The following is a 20,918-nucleotide window of genomic DNA, read 5'->3' as shown; positions in this document are numbered from 1 at the left end:
ATCGATATAGTCACATAGATCTTAAAGTATTCCATCATTTACATTTATCCATTTACATAAATCTTGAAGCACTCTATCTGTTATATATTTGTCTATATAGATCTTAAAGCATTTTATCTTCTATCATCGATTTGTATAGATTTTAAAGTATTTTTTCTTCTATCATCCATCTTTTTTATAGATTTTAAAGTATTTCATCTTCTTTCATTTATTCATTTGCTTAGATTTTAAAGTATTCCATATTTTGTCATTCATTCACTAGTAGAGATCTTAAAGAATTCTATTTTATATCATCCATCCACCTACACAAATGTCAAAGCGATCTATTCTCTGTCATACATTTATTTACACAAATCTCAAAGTGTTCTATCCTTTGTTATTCATCTACTGTATAGATTTCAAAATACTCCATCTTCTATCATCCATTCATTTGTATAGATTTCAAACTATTTCATCCTCTATCATTTATTGATTTACATAGATCATAAAAGCAATTTATTCTTTGTCATTTATTTGCACGCGTGCGTGCGCATACACACATATATATATCTTAAAGTCATCCAAAAAAAAAAAAGCCTTTTGCTAAGTTAGTGAAAAAAGTAATTTTGAGATTTTATAAAAGTTAGTTATCAAGTGATCCTCACGTTATAAATTTTATAATGGAGATAGATGTTGGATTATATTATAACAAATTTGAAGTTTTGAAGGTTAATTGATAATTTTAAAATTTTTAAGAGCTAAGTAAAATTCGCTCAAATCTGAAAGGATGTCTCTATATTTTTTTTCTTATCTTTATTCTAGTAATTCTTCATAAATAAGATTTATGTTTTAAGTAAGATTATATATATTTGAGTTCTAAAATATTGATCAAAATCTTAGAAAATTTGGTTATTTTAATAATTATTTATTTCTTTTATTTACACCATATTCTTATTTAGAATGATACTTGGGAGCCATCCTTGTGGAGATGGATATTTCAAAGGAAACTAAGGCTAATATCATTAGGAAATTAGAGTCAACTATAAGGTACCATAGCAAAAGTCAAATAAAAGGATTTGTGTTGTATCTTCCATGCGAAAGAATGATCATCTTTCACGACGTTCTCTCAAGGTGTTGACCATCGTATGATGCACAAATTTCAAAGCAATCCGAACTTCCTTGTTCATCTACTGCATAGATTTTGAAGCGACTATTGTATCATCCCACAGTGGATTTATGCAAATGAAGGTAAATTTTTCTTTCGCATCGAAGATACGACCCTGTTGTGATTAAAGAGTTAGGATGATTTTAGGTAGGCTGAATGAAGACTATTGAAGGGTTCAAGATTGATCGGGCTAGGAAGGTAAATCTTTCTTTCGCATTGAAGATATGACCCTTGTTGCGATTAAAGAGTTAGGATGATTATAGATAGGCTGAATGAAGACTATTGATGGGTTCAAGATTGATCGGGCATGGTTACCAATCAAACAAATAATATAAGGTTTGGTCAATGATCCATCCACTTTATCTTTATCTTTATTTTTAAATTCTCAGTATTTTTATCTTTCAAATTCTATGCTTTAATTTTTCTAGTGGGATTTTAGTTTACTACTAGTAGTATCAATAGAATACAGCATACCATCAGCTACACACTATGTTTGTTCTTCGCAATTAGATAGCATAACAGTAATGAATCTTAAAGATCAAGATATTTAGATCCATATTACTATTATTATTCTCTTCCTATCACTTTTTTGGTCACTCTAATGCTGGTGGCATGCCTATACTCCAAACCATTTAGAGCAAAGGCATCAACACGTATCGATGGAGATAAACCAAAACCTTGGTTCATCTGGGTTTTGACCACCTGTTGAGAATTCTGAAAACTTGGCTTTTAAACTCTCTGATTTGGCGAGAGAGAGAGAGAGGAGAGTGGATTCCCTCATTTATTTTAGTATATCCTGCAAACAAACAGGGCTAAAAGGAGTGATTTCTTGCCATCGTATACCAATGCATTTGCAGCGTCTATAGGCTAGGCTGACCTGAAGGAACATCTAAGGTTCTAAAAGCTGGGATAGCAACAGAAATATCGTAGCTTTTGACATCATTAGTGACAACTAATTCAATATAATTCCCCGGCCTCGAGAGTGCAGCAGTTGAAATGCAGATATCCAGGTATTATCTCAAGCAAAATTGTTGAATAAATATTACAAAATTTAGATATGTAAAATGCGTATGCACGTGCGCGCGCGCGCACACACACGTACTCTCTCTCGTGCACACAAACACATATATGCACATGAAGGGTGAGGGCTGGTTGTAAAGATGAAAATAGTATGGATATTATCTGTTTCGATCCGTTTTCGTATTTGAATTAATCTGGATATGGATAGAAATTTAAAAATCCGACTAATATTTATATCCGTATATATATCCATAAAAAAATAATGGATATGGATATGAATAGACAGCTATTCGATCCGTATCCAAATATTCGAATCTATATATAATTTTATATAATACTTATTAATATTTTAAAAAAATATATAATTATATAAATATATTATTAACTTAATTGATCATCTATTTAGTAATATCTTTGATTTTGTAGTCATAAAATTTAATTATTAAATAATATCTATAATTATATTTATATTTTTATTATTGAATTATATCCGTTTAAAACAAATATGAATATGAATTTTTGCATCCCAATGATATCCGTATCTATATTTGTATTCGTCAGAAAAAAATAAATATAATATAAATATGATGACATTCGATCCGTATCCAATCTGAATTCCACCCTAAAAGATGGCCATTCAGCACGTCTTAGCTCTACTCCATTTCAAAAATGAAAATAAAATAATCTCAATTCGCTGGATCAAGTATATGGTATCTAAAAGATTCAGGCCAAATATATTACACTTGATTGACAAATCATCAACAACAATTCTCAAATTTGGTACCTGAAAGGAAATCCCCACAAGCTAAAGCTATGCTATTAATATCCATCATTTCAAATTTTTTGGTCAACCGCTCTCCTGCCCTAAATTACCTTGCAGGCTGCTTCGTATAAGTTCTCAAACTATCATGGTTCAAAATTTGCTCCATAAAACCAAAACTGGTAGAGATGAATGAAATTTGGATGTTACAACCAATGTCCCAACATAAACGACAGTATACAATGTGTAACCGTGACCGCTATACAATTTGCTGCATATATTAAATACCTTTTAAGCAACCATGGATTCTGCTGAACAATAAGTAGGACAACCAACATCAGTTAATAACGGACCAGCAGAGGATCTCTCTAACCTATCTCAGATAAAGTGATACCAATAACTGTGAGAAGAGAATAAATTCACTGACGATCACTGCAGGTGAATGGATGCCATAAAAGGGGACTATATCCACCTGCAACCATTTCTCAACTGCTGATCCTATCACTGCACCCACAACAAGCCCCCCCAAAGTAATAATTGTCGCTTTTCCTGTGAAAGAAGATCCAATCAATTCATTTACACATCAGGAGAGCACAATCAAGCATAGAGCAGCTTCAAAAAGCATGTAGCATAATGATACAATCTTTTTTTGAGAGAGAGTAACGATACAATCATTGGCATCTCATGTTTCTGATTAAGAGAAAATATCAGGCAGCAAGAAGTAAGCCTTTAACAGGCTTGTAACCAAGTATCCCTTCCCCCAATCTTATGCATCAACCGGAGATATTTAGGTCAAGTAAACCTTTAACAAGGTTCTCTGTCAATGTAATCAGCATTCTAAGCCCAGAATGAAAGCAACATGATATGAAATATTTTAAACAAATGAGTAGAAAATATCGACAAATTACATCTTGTAAGTTACCTTATGCTAACACTCCCTTTCAAATACTGATTCAATGCCACAGCTACCGGAACTTTCTTTATCAAGATCATGATATCTTGTCATTGATATGTCTCTAAGCAACCTAACGTTTTTTCTAATGATGAATGCTAGTCACGAAAAAGGATTACTGAGGTTGTGGCTATGAGTTGGAATTAATTGTAAATCAGGATACTTAACGCCATGGTTATCATTCACTTGCTTCTAATGACACTAACTCTTAAAATTGGTTGACCATGGGGACTAATAAATTTATAGCCATAAATATCTCAATTAAATCTTCTGTTACTGAACCAGACCAACTTTTTCATCCCACTATTGTTGATGTCAATTATCTTGAAAATAAAAAATTCTCAAAAACTTTAACTATCAATAGGTTTCTTTTTCATTAGATACTGAAATAGTGGATCAAATGCAAGCTGCTTAGCAGCTGCACAAAAATTTCACACACTTATATAACTCAATGCACATGTTTTTGCACGTGGTTGATCTGTTTTGTAGCATAGCAGTTAATTCATATTAATCTTGACATATTTACAATGTGAACTCACATATGCAAATTTATAAGTTATTTAGCTGAAATAAATAGGAAAACATTAACTGCCAAGTTCCTTACCTAGGCTAATGCTCTTCTTGGTCAAAAAGTATAATGAAGCTCCAAAGCTTGTAGCCAAAATTAACCCAGCAACATTGGCCCCGGTGTATGTCCCAGCTGAAGATGTGGAGGTACCACTAACAAATGTGAAAACCATCAAGGCTCCATAAACCCCAGCCTGTACACCCACATTGCCAGTAGATGGACCTTCAACTGAAACAGGAACATTCTTGACCATTGTCTGTAGCCATTTTGGCATTGCACCTGCTCCTGCACTCCTAGCAGTTTAGCATCAGCATACAGGATGCTACGATTTACAACCTTCCCAGCCCTGCGTTGTGATAAACTCTGCATGAGCAACATGTCATATGCAGCCTCAACCTGGAACAGAAAAAGCAACATGGTTTCAGAGATGACCGCATATGAACAACTGGCACAGGAAAGCCATGGGACAATTCTAAAGAAATTTTACATTATATACCAACAACCTTTATCCAATATAAGATATCTGTTTTCAGCTTTACAGATCAAGATATGGACCAAAGTTTGAGCATTCTTCAGGACAGGCTCTCAACCTAACATCAAGGCTCTGAAATGGATGAGATTCCTGGTCTAAGTAATTATGGGAGCAAAGGGGGCCTGTGTGAAATGTTAATGGGAACGAAACCTAACATACTAATTACACCATTGGACTTCATATAGTCAAGGGATAATGTTAAAAGGTTCCTCTAGACTTTGGAAGAGTCCGAAAAATTAAGAAGTCTAAGAAATAGTGAACCCCATCTCTATAAAATCCATGATGTTCAGCATGTATATTGGTACAGATGCCAAAGTGCCAAACAAAAAGATAGACTTCTTCTGAGAAAATCTTTCACGATCAACATTTAATCCATGACGTTCAGCATTTATAGACAGATGCCAAGTTCTACCTTAATGCTGGCATAAATTATACAAGAGACAACATACAACTGACATTCAAGGAGACATAAACAGGCTAAATAAAAAGAAATGAGAAAACAATCAAAATGATGAATTGTAATTCCCACTATTATGGCCCAACAAATACAAAAACTGCAAAGTAAATATAGTCTTTTCTTTACCCATCTCCTTTCTCACTGATTTCGGATTTCAAAGTCTAAGAAATCTGACAAATAGAAGGCTGTCCCACAAGCATACCTAAATAACATATATGAAGAGTTTGTGAACTGGCTGGATAATCAGTTAAAAAGTAAAACATAAACGGACAAAATGACCGACATTTATAGCACATTTCTTAGATGGCAGTCATATAGACAGTTAATACATTCAATGAACACAACACAAGCATCAAAATCAAGAAGGATGAAGCTCTCCAGGAATTTTTCTCAAGATACTTGAGCTTGAATGAAATAAAAGGGCAAAATTGCCATAGTTAACTACCATAAATTACACAAAGCACATAAGACAGTGTAGTGAACATGGGTTCTGGCTATCCTTTGCATTCCTTGAGTTGTGGAATATATATTTCTATGGAAATAACATGGCCTTTGCATCATATCGGTATTTATACAGGTCATGCCTCAATCGATTTTTGAGAAAATGTGCATCCTTCAACAGTTTTCTCCTCAGCTTCATGTAAGAATTTTCAGAGTGATCCAGAGATTAAAGCTTCTGTTTCTCATCTACACTGCTTGACATGTAGGTGATACAATGCTTGGAATTTGGAACTCAACAGGCAAGGTTATAAAGGACGTTGATAGATGAAATCCACTATGATGGGGCCTGAGCAGTAGACTGTTTTTATTTCATTACAAGGGGTTAAGACCCTCATATGTAAATATAACACGTGCATATCATATGTATAAAAATACAATATGAGATATTTCTAATACCTCTGTAAAGGGGCATCTGATCAAACACCGAATTTTTCTAATAGATAATGATAGCAGCCAGTAGTATGAGTTTGTAATTAAATAATCGGCTAGCTGCTTGGTAGACAAACTGCAAGGAAATGAGAGAGTGGTTGCATAACAGTGTCAGACGGTGACGGAGAATGTTACAATCAAAATATAATATGCTTTGTTGCATTATTTACAAATAATGTAAATCACATTATATTTATTTCAGTAGAAAGGATTAATTGCGATTTGACACCCATGTCAGAGATAAGGTAGCAAAGTTAAATAACTTTCATGAAAATTGAGGACATTGCAAGGTACTCAGTTCAGTACCACCCCTTCTTGTTCTTCCAAGAGAGAGAATCTTTTAAGAAGATATAGAAACTGGCAGCCAATAAATAACATCATCAAGCCAATCAGCATCAGTGAATCCCATAAGTATGCAAAGGCTACAGCATTTGTTTGTATGCATGTATATACGTATGTGAAGGCATTGAAGAATCCACGGTACAGACAGTGTACATGGTAAGGACTTACTAACTGGCTCACCATATGCAAAATGGTCCAATGTCATGCTTGGAGATAATCAGAAACAAGATCATCCATTAGCTAATGATACTGAAAAAGGATTTGCAAGAAGCTGACCATGTGCTGAGTGAAGCTTTAAATAAAGCTCCTTTGGTGTATCAGCAATGTCAATATTAGTGGAGAAGCAGACATCAGTGACTCAATTGAAGATGTACATCCTTTATGAGAACAAGTACCTATGGGGAAAGAAAGCAGGGACAAGGTCTTTCATCTCAAAATAACATACCAGATACTTCTCTAGACGCATGATGGCTGAAGTATCATTGCTGAAAATAAAGCAAAAGAATATCAAATGCTTATTTCAAAGAGAAAGCATCCGGTGAAGGAACCCTAGTTGGGATAACTATCGATGAATCCTTTATCAAAACAATGTGTTGGATGTGCTAAAACCATTCATGAGGAGCTTATTGCAAACATAGTAATACTGCTAATATAGCATGAAGGTGGAGTGACTACTGATAAATCTATACTAAAAGATTGCTAGGCAATATCAATACACAGATGGTAGTCTGCTTTTTATTGAAGCAATAGTCTTGGTGATATGGGATGGGAAACCAAGAGGATTGCATCAAACAGAGCTGCAGAAAGTTCAAATCTGCATTTTTGAATGGGAGATTAAAGGATATGAGATTATTTATAGGGAGCAATTGTGATGTAATAAGGAAGAATCAAGTTAAGTGTAGGAGTGGCAAGGGTGGGAGAAAATATGGAAAAGACTCCTAAGAATAGATGAAGCATCAAGACATTTAAGACAAAAGGTCTAAAAGTCAAATTTTTTTGAGCAAATAAAGTAAAAAAAAATCAGATACCTCAAGCAATGAAAGCCAAATATACCCCTGCCTCAAGACTTATGCAAAGGTCAAAGAAACAGCACCAAGCATCATAGGCAACCCCGGGTAGCTTAAATTGATGGCCAAGCCCGAGTGTGTGGAGGCACCTAACTCACAGTGCCCAAGGATCTCAAATGTTTGTAGTGTTAGGATGCATTGTAGGTAGCAACAACTTTGACAATTCACCACAAATAGCATGGGAAGAATTTCAGCATGAAAAGCTCTCCGATACTACTGAATCGCATGAAGTGGAGGTGGATGAGAAAGTTATGGGCAAAATAAGGAACCTCCCATTCAGGCAATCTGAAGGCTCTGAATCGAGAAGGTAGGAAACAAAACATTGTAACAGTTTGGATGGCAAAAACCTGTTGTCAGTTGGATTTTTGAGTCCAAGTCCATGTGGGAGTGTTCAAATGGCGCTTCATTTCCAATCACATCTGATTGCATATAGGTCATTGTCAGATGGTTTTTAGCATTTAGAAGCATCTTAAGCATGGAATTGCTTTTAGAAGCCTTAATGAAGTTGTTCTTGAAGTCATGGTCAAATTCTAGAGGCTCTCACGAGTTCTGGTCAACATTAGGAAAACTAGAACACTAATTAATACACTTAGCAACATACTGAATTGCATTGAAATTTTTGAGTTCTGTTTGTTAGAGTTCTTGGTGGTGCATTCACCTTGCTATGGTACAACTCCATTACAACCTTCATGTGATTTGAAGGTTCTTCTCCTTCTGGTGCAACTCCAGAAAGCCGTACATGAAGCCAATTCGATGTTGGTGGATACACAAGAAGCCCAGTGAAGACCGATGCAACTGTAGCTGGATTGAGAGATTTGGTCAGTAAGACTCTAACTAGTTATCCTCATCATTTTGTTTACTTTGCCTTCTACATTAGCTTATCTTCTCTGCTTTTTGTTTCTAGATTAGCCTTTTAGTTAAATTATTCTTTTTAGTTATTTTCTTTATTTTCTGCTTCCAAATTTATTACAAAAAGTAAAAAATAATATCATTTTATTTCTTCTTATTAGAAAATTTCTATTGCCTTCCAAGGTAGGAGAGGCCATGCTTCGGTCCTAGTAGAGTTATCCTAGTGGTGTTGAGCATCCCATAAGAATCCCTGATCCTATGCTTCTGCAGCTCCTAATTAGCAAAACCCTTTTACTTCCACATGCTTACTCTGACCTTATACAGCCAGGTCCCTGGTCCTAGTCTGCATCATTGAGATACGAAGGCATCAAATGGTTGCAGCGACATTATTCCTTGGAGGTATAACATAGAAGAAAACACCTAACAGCTTAGGAGAATATTTTGGGAGGCAATAATTTGAAAGAAAGAAAACTAAGTTTAAACGTGCAATGTCATAAATCTCAACAATTTACAAGCAACCAGAATTGAATTGTTCAGCTCAGATCAAAAGCAGATTTGTCAATAGAGGGGATAAAGAGCAATCTAAGTCATACAAAGGTATTGTTGCGGCCAATCCCCAAGTGTGCCTGAGTCTGATGACGAGCAATCTGCAAAACAAGTCCACACTGACCGGAGTTGTATCCAACGAAGACCCTTCGATGCCTAAGTCAGCGGAGAGTGATGAACAGATAGTTGAAAGTAGATTTCGTAGAATATTTTTAGCCCAAAAGTATCTTACTCTTGCTGTCCCCTTACCTCTCCTTTATATAGGCAATTTGGGTGTAACCGTCGAATACGTGGAGTCTCGTTTATTGTGCACGAAAGGACAGTTAACCCCCATTATCGAACCGTTACATGGAGTGAGTAGGCAGTTTATGCCCACTAACAGTCGTGGTGTGTAGTAGTTTTCCACGATTACGGTGTTATAACTGTAGATTAGGTAGTCGGCCATGTCAATCATCCATTTGATAGTCGGTTACTTTATCCAGATCATGGTCAGTTGGAAAAAGCCATTGCTTGACTTTGAAAGAGGGCTTTGAATCAGCTGAAATTGTCAACTGAAGTGATCAGCCGAGGTAGGTCGGTAATATTCTCCCGAAAATGAATCGGCAATGAATTGGAGTAAACTGATTCTTTAATTTGTGACGCAAGGTAGGGAGGGTAGAATTTAATATGAGAGAGACAATCTGCCCTTTGAGAGAGAATCTTGTCCTTCATGAGAGACAACCTATCCTTTGAGAGTGGCAATCCTGTCCCTTTTTTATGTCAGAGACTGCTTGATGGATTGTGGGGTTGGCAACTGACAAAAGATGTTGATAGTTAATAAGGTGTCAGTGGGTTTTTGTAGACAATCTGAGCTTTGTAGGACAATGGCGAGTGTCGTTCAGGCTGGCCAAATAGGAGTCGGCTGAAATTAATAAATGCGAATCCCAAGTTGGGAATGAGGAGGAAGTCGACGACTGATAGGAAATGAGTAGTGGTTGTCTGTAATTGTGGCCGAAGGAGTGTCGACAGTTGGTAATGGAAGTGAATATGCATCGGATGAAACCAAATATGATTCGATTGAGGCTGGCTACCCACTGTTGGCGAACGGTACTCTAGGGGCAGCAACAATTGTTAAGAGCCGAAGAAGGATCGGATCCCGACAATGGGTTGATGAAGAATATTTTGGAGATCACTGCATGAGGCTTCATATCATTCAAGTTCCAAAGTCTTCCGCAAGGACAATTTATCCCTAATAGTGGCATTTATAAGTGGACGTGATCTTCATTTAATCGAGGAGAGAGGGAGAACATGAAATGAGTGGGCGTCGGAGAATAGGAAAGGTTATACCCCCACATAGCCCCCCACTTCCGAGTTAGTCGAATTGCGATTGTCGAGTTTCGACCTCCTTTATAGCTGCCGGACTTTGCCTGTAGCCTTTTTTGTGACCGAGAGTTAGTTGATCATTTAATCAGATACTAGCCGATCGCTATTTTATTGTTGTAGCTGGGTGTAAGTCGACTGCATTAATCGGTTTATTACCGAAAATCAATCGTAGTCGACCTCGTCATACACTTTGTTGTCGATTGAATAGTTTGTCGATCAACTCGTCGATTGAATAGTTTGTCATCAATAGTCGTTTTGCTATCTTCAGATGGCATAAGTCATGACTTGTCCTCAAGTCGTACATTTGAACAATTGAAGTTGTAGCTTCTATTTTGGAGAGTCCTTGCTCCGATCTATTTCATATGACCTCTTCTTGGTCCATCTGACATGACTATGATCGACGTAGACATGATCACTAGTCGGCGTAGATATGAATACTTGTCGGCCTCTTCTTAATCGGCCTAAATATGACCATTGATCGGTCTGAATATACATACCGATCGACGTAGATATGAATACTAGTCGGCGTCTTCTTAATCGGCCTGAATATGACCATTGTTTGGCCATGGTTGTACTTCGGCCATGACCTTTCGAGCCCCCCCACAATTGATGTCTAGGAGTTCGAAGCGGTAGCGGTGACCGAATTGTTAATGAAGCCGAGCGACAGTCGCTGTAGTCTCTCTCTTTTCGTTACCAGACCTCAGTCCGATTTTTGTAGTCTTCATTGGCAAAGAAGAAAATTTTTCTGAGTGTTGTCTCTTTGAAGGTGATCATCATTCGTCGTAGATAATTGTTAAATATTTTTTGATCGACTGGAGTCAAGTTGGCATATTCTTTCGACAGACAATAGTCGAGTCGGCATGTTGTTCCGCCCGACCGTACCGGATCGGCATATTATTCCACTCGATCGTAGCCGAGTCGCATATTACTCCTCCGATCTTATCGAGTCGGCATATTGTTTCGCTTTAGTCGAGTCGGCATATCATTCTGCTCAACCGTAGTTAATTGGCACATTATTCCGTTCGATCTTAATCGATCGGCATATTGTTCTGCCCGATCTGAGTCGAGTCGGCATATAGAATCGCTCGACATAAGTAGTATGTCGAGATGACCGATTGGAGTTAGCATGTAAAGTCGTCCGACCAGAATCAGCATGTAGAGTCGATCGATCGGAGTCAGATCGGTACGTAGATTAGCTGATAGGTCGTCGATCAAACATCATGTTTGTAGATAGCTGTAGATAACCGAATTATCTTGAACTGAAGCTTGTATTTGTTGTCGAGTTATCTTGAGCCGGAGCTCATTTATCGGCAAATCGCATAGTCGTTAGATGAGCTGTTGGCTTATCATTTTTCTTTCGGAATGTGGATTTCTTAGTCAATCAGATAAAAGCCAACTAATCTTACTGAAGATATCCGTAGATTGTCGGTATTCCACATACGAGGAACAATCATTCCGTCGTAAAGAAACATTATCGTACATTGTTCCATTGAATTGGAGCATTATCGTAAATCGTTCCATTGTAAGGGAACATAGTCGTCGTTTGGAAAGCTTTTTGAATCGTAAATCATGATCGATTCGTTGTTTGAAGAAACTTTATAACTCGTAGATCACAATCGATCGATTCATTGTTTGGAGAAACTTTTCGAATCATATATCACAATCATTCATTATTTGGAGAAGCTTTCTGAATCATAGATTACGATCGATTCATCATTTGGAGAAGCTTTTCAAGTATAGACCATGATCTATTCGTCGTTTGGAGAAGCTTTCTGCCCCTCAAAGTCTCGTCGCTTAGTCATTTCGTAGCTTTTCAATTTGGTGATCTAGCTTCTGGAGTTTTCATTCGTAGTTATTTATGCATTGGGAACTTTCTTGGAAAGAGCTCCCAGGAGTAGAACCTTGGATGAGGGGAAAAAACGTCGTCGTTTCCCCTTATCAACTTTGTGGGGGGGGGAGTAGGCAGCGATCGGCGCATTGAGAGTGATGGGCTGAGTGGTGTGGTCCATCCCACCGATGAGACTACCATCGAGATTGTGCCACTATCGATTGTTAGCTGTATTTGCTGTTGCTGGAGCTGTGGACTACCTCTGTCAGCATCTTTACCTGCTATACTAAGACAGTAAATTATTGAGCATCCGCAGTGATGACCAGACGTGAGGAACTACGCTTTGCCAGTGAAGGTGGGAGATCTTCTCAATGGAAAGGTTGCCGAGCGAAGCCGGTGGAGATGTTTCTGGGCTCTCATTTTTTCCATGATGATTGGATTTTCTCTCCTTTTCTAGTGCGTCAATCTGTTGCGGCCAATCCCTGAGTACACCTGAGTCCGACGACGAGCAACCTACAAAATAAGTCCACACTGACTAGATTATGTCCGGTGGAGACCCTTCGATGTCTAAGCGGGGAGTGGTAAACAGAATAGTTGAAAGTAGATTTCGATAAAATATTAGCCCAGAAGTGTCTTACTCTTGTTGTCTCCTTACCTCCCCTTTATATAGGCAATTTAGGTGTAACCATCGAACACGTGAAGTCTCGCTTATTGTGGTACGAAAGGGCAGTTAACCCCCATTATTGAGCCGTTACCATGGAGTTAGTGGGTAGTTTATGCCTACTAACAATCATGGTGTGGAGTCGTTTCCCACGATTGGGTGTTATAATGTAGATTAGGCAGTCGACCATGTCAATTGTTTGTTTGATAGTCGGTTACTTTATCCAGATCGTGGTTAGTTGGAAAAGCCATCGCTTGACTTTGAAAGAGGACTTTGAATCAGCCGGAATTGTCAATTGAAGTGGTCAGTTGAGATAGGGTCGGTAATATTCTCCCGAAAATGAGTTGGCAATGAATTGGAGTAAATTGATTCTTCAATTTGTGACGCAAGGTAGGGAGGGTAGAATTTAATATGAGATAGACAACCTATCCTTTAAGAGAGAATCATGTCCTTCATGAGAAACAATCTGTCTTTTGAAAGAGGCAATCCTGTCCCTTTTTTATGCTAGAGACTGCTTGATGGTTTGTGGGGTTGGCAACTGACAGGAGATGTTGATAGTTGATAAGGTGTTGGTGGGGTTTTTGTGTACAATCTGAGCCTCTGAGGATGATGGCGAGTGTCGTTCAGGCTGGCCGAACAGGAGTCAGCTGAAATTAATAAATGCGAATCCAAGCTGGGAATGAGCAGAAAATCGACGACTGATAGGAAATGAGTAGTGGTTGTTTGTAATTGTGGCCGAAGGAGTGTCGCAATTGATAACAGAAACCGAATATGCACCGGATGAAACCGAATATGGTTTGGTTGAGGTGGCTACCCACTATTGGCAAACGGTACTCTAGGAGCAGCAACAATTGTTAAGAGTTGAAAAAAAAATCGGATCCGACAATGGGTTGGTGAAGAATATTTCGGAGATCACCGCTTGAGGCTTCATATCATCCAAGTTCTAGAGTCTTTTGCAAGGATAATTTTATCCCCAACAGTGGCATTTATGGAGTGGACATGACCTTCATTTAATTGAGGAGAGAGGGAGAACATGGAATGAGTGGGGGTTGGAGAATAGGAAAGGTTATACCCCCACAGGTATGAACATGCCTCGTATGAAGGAACAATAAAACAAAGATGCACTCATAGGGCATGCACAAGGCAACATTCAAGGACAAGATTCAGGGAGGAGTATGTTTGATAAGGTGAATCTAGGCAGATAGGACACATAAAAGAAGATAGATAATGCACAACTAGCATAAAAAAACTATCAACTTCTGTGAACAACGCCTTCTTATATATGTAGTTGAAGATGAGTATCCTAATGAAGGGTTCCATAAAGGATCCTAATTTCATAAATCTTAGGCAAGAATTACTATAAATATTTAGGGCCTTAATGGGGAGGCTAATACATGTTTGACTCAGTGGTAAAGTTCCAATAAATGAATTAAACACAAGGAAAACATGTATAAGGAGGCCCCTAATGCTGTCATGAATGACCAAATATCATGAGTCTATATTGTCTTTAATATTCTTAGGAGTCTCCAATGTTTTCTTTTCTAAAATAGATAGAGAAATTTTCATTAAAAATTTGGGTCCTCAAAAGGTTCAAGAAAAACTACAGGAGAGAAGACATGCACAAACATGTAAATATATCCTCCTAAACAACTAAGGTAGGATGATCATATAAACCTTAAAAATACAATAAACAAATCCTAATCATTGGCACATGAATGTCCAGTTTTCAGCAGCCATGTCCTACACTAGACCACTTCTCAATGCCGAAGATTCCCAAAATCCCAGCTTTTGAGAGGTAATATATAACATATTCACCAAAAAAAAAAAAACTGCGAGTAAGTATAATCGCCTAAATCATCCCTCCTTTAGACCCAGCGACCGAAATTTCGATCATATGTTACTTCCAGAAGAACCGTAACACCCAAAGGGTAAATAAAACACAGAAAGCTTTGCATCATGTTGTCATATATCATCTATTCAACCAAGATTACTCTTTTCTGAACTCACAAGTCTCTAAAACTGGAACCAAATCAGATCACATGTGTAGACCAAAATGAGCCCAAATATCGAAAAGGATAAAGAAGAGAAGAGATGAAGTGGCGACGGACCTGGGCGACGGCCTCCTGGTCGTCCTTGCAGGAGGCGAGGACGGCGTTCTTGGCGCGGAGGATGTCGTCGAAGGAAGCGCCCTCGGAGACGCCGAGGAGCTTGAGGGCGCTCTCGACGGACATCTCGAACGGGGCCGAGGAGGAGTCGTCGGCCGGCGACCCGGCCTCCGGGGGGGGCGGCGCGGTGGCGCGGCAGCGGAGGAGGGGGAAGGTCGTCGCCGGCCCCAAACACCGCCTCCTCCGCCGCGACTGGAGCGCCGCGCGATGGTGCGGCGCGTGCCTGGCGGAGATGGCGGCGGCGGTCGGCGTCGAGGGGTTCTTGCGGAGGATCGAGCCGTTGAGCGTGAGAGCTGCCATTCCTTTCTTCCTCTTCTCTCTCCTCTCACTCTCTTAACTGATTTTTTTATTTTGTGGGAGCAAGGATTTTGGAACGAAGTAACATGACATCATCGTATCATATTTATGACTACATTTATATGACTAGATATTTTGATTAAAAAATAAAAACCAGCTTGCCGAGCGTGAATTCCATTTGCATCTTCCATCCATTTTTTGCCCATCCCCTGTTGATTTCTGGCTAAGGTCAAAACTAAAGCATTTGCCTTATTTAGAAAATTAATAGTCAATTTTTTTATCGAGTGGACTATAATTCCAGTTGTATAGGAAAATTATTAGATAAATTAAATCTACTATATGAGCCATTAACTAGCTCAATAAAAATTATCACATCATACTTATTCAAGATTTTTTTTTTTCTCTCGATAAAAATGGATCATTCAAATAAATCTTATGTGAATACATTCAAAGAATTAAAAAGTAGAAAATCCTTAAAAGATCTAAAATCAATCTCAGATCAGTCCACAAAAGATCCCAGTGTGTAGTATGCTTCGCAACACAAGTGTGACCCAATCAGCTATAATGTTAGCCTCCCGAAAGATGGGCCTAATAGAGAGATCTGCACACCAAATAACACAATAGAGATGTCTCGCAGAATATGATGAAAACCCACTCATGCGTACACCCTCGAATTTAGGATGCTATCATGGTAGAATCATCCTCAATGATTCATATACGATCTCACCCCACACAGCTCAAAGCCCGTCCTACGAACTGTAGGCTTAAAGAGCTGGTATCTTCTCACCACAATCAGTCTAAAATCAGGCCCACGGATCACGAAACTAGCACCTCCAAGCCTACCTTGAATGCTTCCATCAAAGTTGACCTAAAGGTATCTAGAGGAGGGGGCTCCCAAGTGATAAACATCTATTGGATCGCTACATGAGCAGAATGGGAGTCCTAAGTCGTCGAAGATCTTGAGGTCACATTGATCATCTCTGCTACTAGGATGAGGGCTCTCTCCAAAATAAATTACATAGAGATCCTCCTTGAATCAAATACCAGACTGTCCTGGCTAGCTAGATGTGCTGGAAAATATATGCTATGCTAATGACTGCGCTTTAAGATATAACACCCCAGCTCACGATCTCAATAGGTCTAAGAAAGCCTCAACTGGATCCTCGACCTGGGCAATCGATGGTGAAGACCAACAGCCTCCAGACCTATCTGGCCCACGGGCACCAAAAGAGGGAATATGCAAGTCTCCTCCTCCATATCACAGTAGGGGTAGATTGACTGGATATCCATACCCCTCCTCCTCTCTAGTGGAAGTCGTCTCCAAGCTACCTTTCACAGAAAGAGACTCACCCTTGGGTGCACCCTAAGCTTCCAGATCTATCCCCCATCTAGGTGTCTAATAGGCTCCTACTAATATAGTCAATAGAGATTAGCCATGTAGGCCTCATCATATAGAAAGAGCTCTAAGCTCTAACATCGAGACCAAGGTGAAGAGGAATTACCAACGAGAGCACTCGTCGGCCCAATTGCCCTCCAAAGAAGCTGCTCACAATATCATACTTTCAGCCCCGACCATCAGTATATAGAAGATCACAAACCCTCATCGACTCAGTCATCGAGATGCTAATGAACATCAGCTATCGAGCCAACGGCATGTCGACCACCCAAAGATCAAACAAGATGCTCACAGACCGACCATCTCCCATCAGCCACCTAGTCTAAGGGATTACATCAGACGCTCGTGCACAAATCTCCTTCCATAGAAAAGAAGTACGTCGACTAATCTGAATCATACCACTGTCGGCCACGTGCTATGCCTTGCCTGCATCATTGAGCTCCACACAAACTCGGGATCGAGCAACAGTCTGGTGGTGTGTCGGGCAATCAAAGCCTATCGTCTCGTAACTAAGGACTGAATACTGAGGCTGCCCTCTCCAAATGGTTGGCATACCACGTCCCAAGCCACCACCACCACCACCGCCAGGGTGTGATCCCCTAGAAAGTTTCGAAAATACTGCTTAAGCTTCACCACCAGGGTCTTGGGCAAAATAGAGTTCGAAAGTAGATAGACGGGCATAGAGATAAGAATGGACCTCACTAAGGTGATCCTATCTATCATTGAGAGAGTCTGAGACTGCCAGCCATCTAGTTGCTCTCGGACATTCTGCTCCATCCCCTTACAGTCAGCCCTTCTTAGCTTGCGATCAGAAATAGGGACCCCCAGATACTGAAGAGCCCCACTATGCTCAACCATACCCAATCTGTTCAGCATCAAATGCTGTAAATGCATCGGCATCTTCGGGCTAAAGAGAACTACTATCTTAGAGAGATTCATCTTCTGACCCGAAACACTGCAGTAGCCCTCCAAGATCCTCTTGAAGCCAATGGTACTTCGGACTATAGTCCGGCCTAGCAGCAAGCAATCGTCTGCAAAGAAAATATGCGACATTGGTTGGACCCGAGATAGGAACATAAGGGTCCAAGCCCGATCCTAGAGATGCAGCATGAAGAGCTCTCGAAAGAGCATTAGTACAGATAATAAAAAGATAAAGAGATAAAGGACAATCTTGGCGCAGACCCACAATGGAGCAAAAAGACTCTGATGGCATCCATTAATCAAAATAGCAAAAGAAGGGCTTCGAACATATGCCATAGTCCAGCCAATCCACTGGAAGTGAAAGCTAAAATCTATAGAGCATCCTCCAAAATTGTCAGCTCATGCGATCATAAGCTTGCTCCATGTCAAGCTTGATCGTCATGAAAATATGTTGAAGGAAAGCACAGCTAAGATCATCCATAAACTCCTGAGCTCTAAGAACATTGTCAGAAATGCAACAATCATCCACAAATGCCTCTTACTCCAAAGAGATCAATCGAGGAAGGACAGACTTCAATCTATGAACCATCAGCTTGGCATAGACCTTGTACAAATCGTACACAAACTGATCGATCTGAAGCATCCCAATTCCATTGATCCTACTGCTTCAGCAACAGGGCAATGAATGTTTGGTTCCAAGTCTCTAGCATCTGACCAATGGCAAAAATTTCTGCACAGCAGCCATAACCCCAAAACGGATAATGGGCCAATACCTCTAGAAGAAGAGATAAGGACAACCATCCATCTAATCCTAGACCTTGTCCTCTGCCATAGACTAGAGAGCCCTTTGCACCTCCTCCTCAATCACAACCTCCAAGAGATCTTTATTCTCTTGCTCCATAACCACATCACTGGGAGTGGGGGGTCGAAAGGATCGGCTTCCCCCAACAGCATCGTGCATCTCGACTTGAAGAAATGCACGATCTCTTATCTTGAAGCCTCGTCACCAGTCAGCTATTGATCCTCAGCCTTTCTGAGTGTCCTGATCTGATTCTTATACCTCCGGATGATGCTGGTCTAATGAAAGACTTTCGTGTTCTGATCTCCTCTCTCTGATTCATTGTACCCTAGATTTTTATCTTCAGAAGCCTCCTACTGCCTCAAAAGAAAGTGGTGGATGGAGAGCACGCTCCAAAAATCAGCTAGCTTTCACTCCATGAGCCCGCCCTCTTGATCCTCCCGCTCCTGGAGGTCTGAGATAAAAATCTTAATGGTCTCAAGCCACTTGAAGATGTCACCTACTTCACTTCTATTCCACCTCACAGCCGTTCAAGGCCGGTCCTTAATCACGATTAATAATCATGGTTAGAGTAAAAAAAATTGCTGAAGCACTACTATTTGTTCCTAACAAAGCCCTCTTTGTCCCTCCCATAAAAAAAAAAAAAATCTACAAAAAAAAAAAAAAAAAAAGACTTGTTCCTCCCTAATCTCTTATTTCGAGAGTTCGAATCTTTTTTTTTTTCTTTTGAGGGTAAGGGAAGTTAAAGACCACCCGACAACTATCACAATATGTAGGTTCATCCAAAATTGGCTTCTTCTTGCTGCTGATGCTTAGAGATGGTGTTTCCCTCACCCTCCGGAGACTCTTGTCATTTCTTTGTTACTCTGTTTCATTGTGGTTTTACCATTGTGTTGTTTTGTTTCTCTGTAATTCACCAAAAACAACCACCCGATGGAGAGTTTGAATCGTGAGCGAACTTACTTCTCAAGTTCCAACTTCGTAGCCTTCATCGGTAACCAAAATAAGATAAATATGTATATGAGGGTAGCTGATTTTATCATAGAAGGGAAAACTTGGGATATTGATCGGCTTCTCCATACTTTTATCATAGGAGGGTTACATCTAACTGTTTTCTCTGTTTCTATTTTGCAGGTATTACCTACTTCTTGGCCATATAGTTATTCCAATAATTGGTGTAGCATGATTCTGCAGGTCATACACACATTGCTGATGCCTTCCTATGTTGGTGGGTACATCTTAATGCCCCCTATTTCCTTATATAGATGCTTCAGTTGGAAGATGTGGGTGCCAGTGCTTACCATCAGTTTCCTTTTAATAGACACCCACCTTATTGGCTGGCAGTTTTATGTTGTCGTCATTCTTACTACTGTATTGATGACATCTCTGAAATGGTTCTGTTATCTGATTCTCTGTAAAAGCAGTCATGAAGACACCTCTACTCCTACATGTTCAAGGGCTCAAACTCATGCTCTATAATTCAATCCCAAGAGGCCATCCTTTCTTCGAAGTTTTCTGCTATCCTTCTTTTCTGTTATTCTCTATATATATTTGTTTGTTGGGCTACCGCATACCTGTTCGACAGATGGATCTCTGGAAGTATTTTCTTACACATGCCTTGATGCCTCAATGGTCCTATACCTCACATAATTCAAGGCTAATTCACTGCTGTTCTCAGATTATGCAACATGTCCAATGTTCATATTATTATCCTGTGTGTTATGAGTTTGGTTCTTGGCTACCAGGTTATCTCCATTACATTCAGTGCTGTCCCTTTGGTTCACTATTGTATTGGTTTTTAACATAACAGGCATTCAATCATCATCAACTCATCAGTTCCTCGGATAACAACCTTGGATCTTCCCTACAGATTCTCAGTGCCGCAGGCCTGGATCAAAAAGTCATGATATGCTCTGTTGCTTGCTGTTCTCTATTTTGTTTCTCCACTTTAAGAAGACATGAAGCTCAGATTGGTTTCAGTTGGGTCCCCATGATGCCAGATGCTACAGTTATAACTCCCATCTTGTGTTGTTGCCAGCGGAGGCCATTTGCACTACTCCGTCAGCTTCTTTATTTTATGTCTTTACCTCATTCTGTGTGTGTGTATCTATGCCTTGGCTCTTTTGTCAAAGATGCTTCTAGAACTTCTCGTGGCCTATTTTTGTCTTTCTTATCCACTGTACTAGGTCATATTAATCTGTAAGTCAATGTTTCTCATCCAACAAAAAAAAAAAAAAAGGAAGAAGAAGATCAGAAGATTAGGAACCAATTCTAGTAAATACAAGATTTCGAGCTCATCGGTATCTGCATCTTGCTACTAGC

The 20,918-nt window shown here is 39.4% G+C and overlaps 1 non-coding gene across 1 annotated transcript; it reads right to left on the bottom strand.

The window, feature by feature from the left end:
• Positions 1-3,073: 3,073 nt before the first annotated feature.
• LOC105061218 (protein CHAPERONE-LIKE PROTEIN OF POR1, chloroplastic) lies at positions 3,074-15,555 on the bottom strand. The gene is made up of 3 exons (XR_012135269.1): positions 15,127-15,555; positions 4,481-4,840; positions 3,074-3,473 (listed from the first exon to the last, which is right to left on the bottom strand). It is a non-coding gene; the product is annotated as a protein CHAPERONE-LIKE PROTEIN OF POR1, chloroplastic (transcript).
• Positions 15,556-20,918: the final 5,363 nt, after the last annotated feature.

Source organism: Elaeis guineensis, chromosome 11 (genome assembly GCF_000442705.2).
Source record: "Elaeis guineensis isolate ETL-2024a chromosome 11, EG11, whole genome shotgun sequence".
Classification (NCBI taxonomy): Eukaryota; Viridiplantae; Streptophyta; class Magnoliopsida; order Arecales; family Arecaceae; genus Elaeis; species Elaeis guineensis.
Note: the sequence above shows the minus strand (reverse complement) of the source record. Positions and strands in the feature narration are given on the sequence as shown.